This window comes from Ambystoma mexicanum, chromosome 10 (assembly GCF_040938575.1).
Source record: "Ambystoma mexicanum isolate Mex_15411 chromosome 10, UKY_AmexF1_1, whole genome shotgun sequence".
NCBI classification, from domain to species: Eukaryota; Metazoa; Chordata; class Amphibia; order Caudata; family Ambystomatidae; genus Ambystoma; species Ambystoma mexicanum.
Genome location: NC_090932.1, coordinates 1560247111 through 1560255916, shown reverse-complemented (window position 1 = coordinate 1560255916; position 8806 = coordinate 1560247111). Strand labels below are relative to the sequence as shown.

Sequence of the window (8806 nt, the reverse complement as noted above, 5' to 3'; positions counted from 1 at the left end):
CCACATTGGCCAAAAAAGTGGCCCATTTTTATTGGCCTATACTAGCATTTTGCATTTTTGGTATAGGCCAGTCCAAGCCTGCCGGCTCATCCATAATGGGTGAGGGGGCGTCCAACCACTGGCCACCTCACCCATTATGGAGGAGCCGAGGAGCCAGCCCAGGTTCCAGCTGAGGGAGTGCTCAAGGGCTGGCTAAACTGTCAAAGGGAAACTCTGTTTGCCTTTGACAGTTCATTTCCCCAGCCGCACATGATCACTGAGCCATGCAACGCTGGGGGTATTTTGCTTAGCCAGCCTTGCATAGCTCATTGGAAATGCTGGCTGGGGCACTGCATGTATGTATGTGTAAGGGGGTGCTCCTGCGCCTCCTCGCACATACGGTCAGAGCAACCTGGAGCGGGGCATTTTAGCAACCACGCGAGGTATGTTTATGGCGATTTATTTTTTATTTAAATGTGTATGGATGTGTGTATGCTTGTGTTATGGGACTGTGGTGGGAGCAGGAAGGGCGTCAGCACTGGGATAGTGGTGGGAGTAGAGTGGGGAGAGCCCAGGGTCTGTACCGGGAGTAGGGTGCGGTGACGGCACGCAAAAGTTCATAGCAATTTCTACATACTGTCCATCTGGCATTTTTGGGGGGGCCCGGCCTGTCCAAACTTTGCTCAGGGGGGGCCCAGGCCACAAAGGTTTGAAGACCACTGCTCTATATGATGGCTTATAGTTATAGGGAGGGGGTTCCAGATGGTGGGTGCTTGTACTGAGAAGGAGGAACCACCCATACGGGTTGATTGTGTCACTGGAATGACAAGAAGAAGTGCTGAGCCTGATCTCTGGTTTCTGTTAGGCCTGTATCATGTGCATTTATGCTGCAGGTATTCCGGTCCTTTGTTGTAATAGGCTCGATGGGGGATGCACATCGCCTTGAAGGAGGATTGCCATCCAATCGGAAGCCAGTGAAACACACAGAGGGCGGGGAGAGGTGTTCTCTGGGACCTAGGGCTAGGGGGAGCCTCTGAACAGTGTTTGGTACTCAGAGTTGTCTTAGCTGCCATGCAGGGGCCCCTAAGTATAGTGCGTTTAGCATAATCTAGACGTGAAAGGATGATAGCAACGATCCTGGAGACGCTGTGTGGGACGGTCAGTTAAGGGAAAAGGCATCGGAGGATGTGTATGTGTAGTGTAAGGGTGTAGAAGTAAGAGACTTACACACACAGGTGGCATGGTGGTTGGCATAATCTTTTATTATATGAACATCATAGAGAAAACCTATCCCTCTTTATTCTAAGAGGGAATTCCCTGCTTCAACTAAAACACTACGGATTCGGTCAGGATGTTCATGAAATCAAGAATCCACCATCCTGTGTCAAAACCCTATACCTATCTCCCTTACACTTATAACTAAACTAAAGAGGAAGTGGATCTTCGTGGTCCAGAGGAATGGCTCCCTTCTTCTGGACAACGGCTCCCAGTTCCACTTGTTATGTAGGATCTTTGCCTGAGGGAATGGCTCCCTTCTCCAGTTTTCAATCCTTTTTCAAGGTTCCTACAAAGTTCCAGGTTGAAATGCAAAACAGCAGAAAAGTTCTCCATTCGGATTCAAAAGGGTAAAGTTCCAGTTCAAGTATCAACATTCTTTATTGCATATAGTTATTTCTTCACTATGGTGTTCCCGTAGAATGCCTCCTATCTCCAGGTATTTTGCTCTTAATGTTTTCACAACGCTAGGGGGAATGTCTCTCTTCCCCATGCCTTTTCCCAGGATTGGTTTGCAATCGACAACACCAGGGGGGAATATCTCCCTCCTCCTTGCCCCTTTTAAGGCTTACTTTGCACTTTACAATACCAGGGGGCGTGTCTTCCTTCCCCTGGTCTCTTTACGGTTTCTGGCACAGTTCACAATACCAGGGGGAATGGCTCCCTTCCTCTGACTTTGTTTCACAGTTCACACAGCCAGCAGAATAACTCCCTTCCCCTGGTCTTTCTCAGATTTTGTTTCACAGTTCACAGAGCCAGGGAGGATGACTCCCTTCCCCTGGCCTGAACCAACTTGGTTCACTAACCTGTCAACCCTTTTTGGTTTGCTTCTCTCTTCTTCCTGGGTTCTCCCACCAGTCCCAGACTGAGGGTGGTGGCTCTTTGTACTTGCCACTACCCTCTTGGGTACCCAATTCCTTTCCGGCAACCTACCTACCTTTGTATGTGGTCAACAAGGCTTCTGGTTTCTCCTGGGTGTCTGCTACCAGCTGCTGGAACCCTGTAACTTTCGTGTACCTCTGCAATGCTATGGCAACTCCATAGCCTCTGACCTCTCCCCCGTTGTGTGGTTCTCCTTCCCAGCACCTACCAGGCTTTAGGAACACCTGGAACTTCCGTTCGCCAGGCTGCCGTGATGTCCCCCATTTTAGGGCTGGCTTTGGACCTCTCGGCCCCCTCTCCTGCATCGCGGTCTGCTTCACTTTCCTTCCCCATACCGCTTTCACTCTAGTGGCTCCTCCTTGGAGGGCTAGACAAGTTGGTCAGTGCTCTTTGCTTTTTATAGGAAAAGTCCACTAAAAGCTAGAATACTCCAATATGTTGTCTCGGGAGGATAGCTCAGGGGCAACACCCTCACATTGGAAGCAAGATGACACAGAGCAACACTGGTTCGATCCACGGGTCCGCGCTTAGAAACCTCCGGGTATTAAGCGCGTTATAATTAACCAATCATATCATATCATGTTCTTGTTGATTTTCGTCATTGTTCTGTGCCTCCTCCTCATCCCAGTCCTTGTCCATGATGGACTATGAGAGCAGTGTCTATTCTCCCTTTTTTCAGTACTAATGAGAGGAGTAGACTGACAAACATACATATGGGTAGATGAAAAGGAACTGGGGTCTATGGGAGTATTATGAGGGTTTGGGTGCGGGTCCAAATACCTCATTCTCCTGCTGTGTCCTCCGTGTATCCCAGAGAAGGAATCCCTCCCCATGAGATCCTCCCACTGAGTGTTACCCCCAGGAGGGCTTTTGGGCAGTGGCCTCACCTCCCTGGCCTCATGAGAAGGGTCTCCCCCTCGGTGAGACAGGACGACACCACAGGATTCGTCACAATAGGTAACAGCATTTGACCACATGATTGATGTGATGTGATAGGGTCAAGTCTGCGTACATAATGTATACACGTTTTTTACTGTGTTGGGGGTCGGGGGAGGTGGCCATAGGGAGAGTGGCCAGAGGGTGGGTTGAGGAAAGAGGGTGGTCTTCCCACATAGCAATATCTCAGTGTTGCCTGGATTGAGTAGTAGGTGTTTGGCCGTCATCCAGCGTTCGATCTGTGAGAGGCAGGTTGCGAGATTGTCGGAGGTAGACGTGGGGCTGTTTGGAATTTTGAAGATGATTTGTGTGTTGTCTGCATAATTGTAGCACGATAGACTGTGGAGTCAAATAAGTAGGGGTAGCGGGCTCAGGTGGAGGTCAAAGAGGCGCAGTGAGAGAGAGGCACCGTGCATCACTCCATGGGCGACTGGGCAGGAAGCTGATGAGAACGGAGGCATGTGTACTATTTGAGATCGGTTGGAGAGGAAGGAGGATATTCAATTCAGAGCAGAATCCCAAGTCTCTTGTGAGGATGGTGTGATCAATGGTGTCGAACGCTGCAGGAGGCTCGAGTAGGATTACGGCGGCGCAACCTTCTGAGCCTGAGTGTCTTTTAAGGTCATTTCAAATGGAGACTTGGTAGGATTAAGTTTCTCGCAAAGGTCTGAAGCCAGATTGGGCAGAGTCGAGGAATTTATTTGATTCCGAGAAGAGACATAGTTGTGAGTGTGCTGCTCGGTAGGATAATTTAGTTGAGTCTGTAGTTGGTCCGGACAAGAGGGTTGAGGTAGGTCTATGTGCTGATAGCCTTATAAACCTCCAGAGGGGGTAATTATTGCTTTGGATAATGACCCTTCCCTGCAATAATGACCCCTTCCTCTGTTTATAAGGATTTATCGTGCAAAGGTGTTTCAGCAATGTGCCACAAATATATACTTGTTTGCTGTGCTTCCAATCTTTCTGTTGGTGCGCACATTTGCCGTTTGGCACATCTGTGTAGTGCTGAGGCGAAAGGTTTCTGTGTACATTTAGTGACCTATCATCTGAAATATTTAAATATTTCTTATGCCCCCCCAACCAAACTGCATGTATATTCTGTCTTTCCCAAAAATTGAGCCATGAAATGCACCATTTTGACCCATTGGTTTGTGCCAAATTCGTTTACAAATATTAATGCCACACCACTTTAAAAATTCACCAGCTTCGGAGGGGTGGGAATTGGGCAGAGGGACAAGGCAGGGATATGCGGTTTCTCCGAAACTCTTTGCTCTGGCCCTGGAGCCGCTAGCAGGGTTCCTACGGCAGGAGATGGGGGAGGCAGGAATTTTAGTGGGAGGGGTAAGACATGTAGTGACACTGTATGATGACGATTTATTGTTATATGTTAAAAAATGTACGAAATTTGTCAGGGTTCCGAATAAATAAGGATAAGTCACTGCTATTTCCTCTAGGAGGACCGCAGGGATGTAAAACGGGGGACCTACCGAAGGGGGAGATAAAATGGGAGACAGAGTCATTCAAATATTTGGGCATACAAATATTCCATGATATGGATGAAACCTTTGTACATAAAACAGGGAGGGCACTATCCAAATTAGGAGACTCAGTGCAGTTTTGGAATTTTAAAACGAAATTGGCATCTATTACAGCTTGATCCACATCTAACTAAATTTACACAGCATGGGCCACAAATCGTTTTTACAAGATCATAAACATTAAGGAACCATCTAAGTCCTTCACCTCTCCCACATGTAATCGAGAAGCAGCCTACTAATTGGCTGACACAAGATAACTTTGGATTCAGGAAGTGTGGCACTTGTTCCATGTGTCCGTATGCACACGAAAAATGAACAACTATCGAGACAATTATGGAAATAACAATGATCAGACAGAATATAAATTGCAGAACTAAACATGTGGTGTATGCCATAATCTGTATTTGTCAGAAAATGTATATTGGAAGTACTATTCGCCAGCTCCGGACACGTATCTGTGAACACTTGTCAGTGAATTGCAGCCTAAATCTGACCTTGCCATTAGCTACACATTGGCTATGGCTTTGCTAATTTACATTGTTACAGATCCTACTGTACAAATCTATGAGGTCAGGGCACCGGTACGTCATTAATACCATAACTTCTGTCCCAAAATATGGCCGACAGGTTCATGGTAACTAAGGAAGGACAAACCGGTTGCCATGGCACTGTCTGACAACTCAAGCTCCCCATTTATGTAATGGCTGCAATCGGCACGCGAAGCAGCCTAGTGGACGCGGCAGAGGAGCTGCGCTAAGACGGTAATATTTGTTTCAGGGAAGCAGGTTACTCACGAGCTCTTGCATCATGGGAATACTGCCTTTTTTCAGTCACATGCAAGCTATCCCGAGAAGTGCTCGGGCAGATGTAACATTAACATCGGTACGGGATATGTGATTCAATACTATACATGTACAGGATTCAAGTGCATAACCGCGCTCGTGCACATTTGATAGGTCTCTTTGTTAGCAATTTGAAAGCGCCGTAACACGGACATGTTCTATTTTCCATAGCCATGACCGCAGGACGTATTTGTATTTAAGCATTTCTGACGTTGTTACTAACATGAGGTTAGAGCAAGTGGACATTTAACATTAATGTACCGTTTCTATATGTGCAAGTCAGTGTATATACAGTAGGGCATTTAGCGCTATATTACGGAGTGGTGTTAGTTAATTGAAGTTATGTTTTATTTAGGGAATTAACCCGGTTATTACTACTTCAACAAACCGCATAACATAAAGAAGGTTGTCACAGAATGCAGGTAAATGAACAATTTATTTCTATGTTTTTCAATACTAATAGAACGCTTACAATGGAGAAAATGGAGGCGCATGTTGGTGCCATAATGTAACGAAACAGATTAAATGTATCTATTTATTTTGACAAAGTCAGTAGAAGTGCATTTATGATTGTTGAAAATACTATAATCACAGTGGCGAGTAAATTGAAATCTTACATGGTGCTTTAAGTTAAGCAATAGTTCATTATACAATGACGCTTTGCCAATGTAGTTGTTATGTATGCTGAATTTAATTTAATTTTTGTGCTTTTCTTTCATTGGCCACGCCATGACCATGTCTTTTTACCTTATTATCCTTCCCCTTTACCCATCCTTCTTTTCTCTGTCTCACACCAACACACGTCACAATTATGTTTTAATGCATCATATTATCTCACTGTATTCGGTAAGATTTTTTGTTTTTGCATATGTTGCTGATATCTATGGGATTTAAATTTGTTTTTGATTTATATATGCTATGTACAGCCCTGGTTTGAGCAAGACATTTTTTTGTTGCTGAAACACGTGTTTCCATAGAAGGCAATTTGTCAAGACAACTCTAGAAATGTATGTGGCAATAAACTACAGTTCTGGAATCACCGAACATTAAGTGTGGCGCATTTACATGCATGAGGGTGTTCTATGTTAATCAGTTTTGGAAATGTCTGCCTCTCTCCCTGATGGGAAGGGTGGCCCTGTGTAAAATGGTGATTCTTCCGAGAATGCTATATTTCTTTACCAATATACCATATGTGGCCAAAATGATCTTCTTTAAAATGTTGGATGGTAGGGTTGTGGAGTTACTATGGAACACAGGGAGGAGGAGGGTATCACTAGCGAAACTACGGAGGCCGAGGTCTGAAGGCAGGCTGGGCTTACCGGACAGTATTTCATTGCGGTGCAATTACAAATGGTTCTGAAGGGGTTGGTGGGAATTGTACGGCCTCATAGACAAGGGGTTCAATTGCTATGGTCTCTGGTGGGTAGTAAGGGGACGACAATTGTGTTTGAAGCAGTCAGGGAGGTGTGGAGGAAATATGCTCGGAGGAAGGGACCTCGGGGTTATATGATGGGAAGCTACCCCGGGGGATGGACCAGAAGTTAAGGCAGGCTGTAGGGACGCTGCTGACGTTTGCAGAGTGGTGTGGGAAGTTTGAATTGCTGAAGGGATTGTTCTTGGCATACGGGGCATTAGTTAAGAGATTAGCAGAATTATGGGAGGGAATTCCAGTGGAACCAAACACGCGCCCGCTACTGCAGGTAATGCTAGAGCAAACGGGGGGAAGGCAAGGATATTGCGTATTTATAAGGCCCTACAGGAGAAGGAACCTAAGGAGGAACTGAGGTAAACGGAAAATGGGAGGTGGATGTTGGGTCTCAAATATCCGAGATGAAATGGACAAAGATATGGGAACAAGTCCAGAAGACGTCATGGAATACTACATTCCAATTGATCCCGTTTAACCTATTGCATAGGGTATATGTGACCCCAACAAGATTGCGGCCAATGAAAAGGACCCTGAGTGATGAGTGTCCAAAGAGCGGGAGGGGTCCAGTGGGATACTGGCACTTGTCTGGGAATGTGGTATCATAGCACGTTACTAGGACAGGGTGATTACAGAGGTGAATAGGTTACGGGGGACAAAACTGGAGAGTAACCCCAGAGTATGTTTATGGGGGTGCTACCGGAAGGAAAAAAGTATAAGTCACGGAACAAGATGGCGAGATTTATACTGATATTCGCTAAACGCCGGATGGCAATTGCTTGGAAGCATCCACAGGGGCCGTCAATAATGTTATGGCAGGGAGGTGCTCGTAGATGGGGAATAGCCGAACTAGAGATGTTACAGGCTGGGAAGACTTACATGGAGGGAGAAAGGGTACCGGTAGACTGAGGTCAGCTGCTGAACCATTTGATTGTATCCAATGACTTGAACCCACCACGCAGAAGGGGAAAAGGAGAAGGGGGAATAATGGGAAAAAGGGGATAGGAGAAGGCTGGGGAGAGGCCCCGTAGAGAACCTTCAGGGGGGTATCCGTAAGCGTAGCATGCTAAATAAGGGAAATGGGGGTGGCTGACGGGGAGGGACATAGATGAGAGGTATCAGGAAGGTCATAGGGGACCCCGGTCCAGAAATGGGGAGTTAGAGTGGGTGGGATTTCAGAGGGTGGAAAGAAATGTTGTCATGATCCATCGATCACGCCCCTTCTGGTCTTCCTGGTCCCTGGCACTTCGGGGGTTACTCGCTGTAGTACACCCAACATGGCCGTATACACGGAACGCGGTCTATCAACCTTTACGTCCTATGCAGCACGTTCTATAAATTAGCCACTCCCCTGCGGTTCCATGCATCTCAACGCTACCGATAGCTGTGGTCTGACGTGCTCTGTAGTTCGTTCTCCTGAACTGTGTTGCTTCCTGGTTCCCGGGCCTTCCTCCTTCTCCTTTCCTACTACCTTCCTTGGTCCTGTATCTTCCGCGTAGACCGCCTCCGTGTGCTGCCTCCATTCCAATCTTCCTGGAGTTTCCTAGATCCCGGACAAAGAAGCTGAACGAATCCTGGAATCTGAAGACGGCCGAGCGGGTTTGTACAAGACCCGAACTGCTCGAAAGAAAACCCTGACAAAGGACTCCGCAAAACAGAGAAAACAGGTGAAAAAAGGGGAAACCTGTGACAGATTGAGACCCCACCTGAACGATCTCGATACAGACATGGAAGCGGCCGTCCAGGATCTTATGCGTGGCATGCAAGAGCTGACGACCGAAGTGCAAAACTTAAAGGCGGAAACCGCTGCATTAAAATAATTGGTGTTATCCCGTGATTCCGCCACGAAGGAGAGTGTAATTCTAGGCGGCGGCGTTGATAAGTTTGACGGTTCAGCAAAGAGCCTTTGTGGATTCCTAGATTCTTGT

At 46.7% G+C, this 8806-nt stretch overlaps 1 long non-coding RNA gene across 1 annotated transcript; it reads left to right on the top strand.

Moving 5' to 3' along the window:
- Nucleotides 1-5298: 5298 nt before the first annotated feature.
- Nucleotides 5299-6489, top strand: LOC138493360 (uncharacterized). The gene is made up of 3 exons (XR_011276396.1): nucleotides 5299-5371; nucleotides 5808-5874; nucleotides 6304-6489. It is a non-coding gene; the product is annotated as an uncharacterized lncRNA (long non-coding RNA).
- The last annotated feature ends 2317 nt before the right edge of the window (nucleotides 6490-8806 follow it).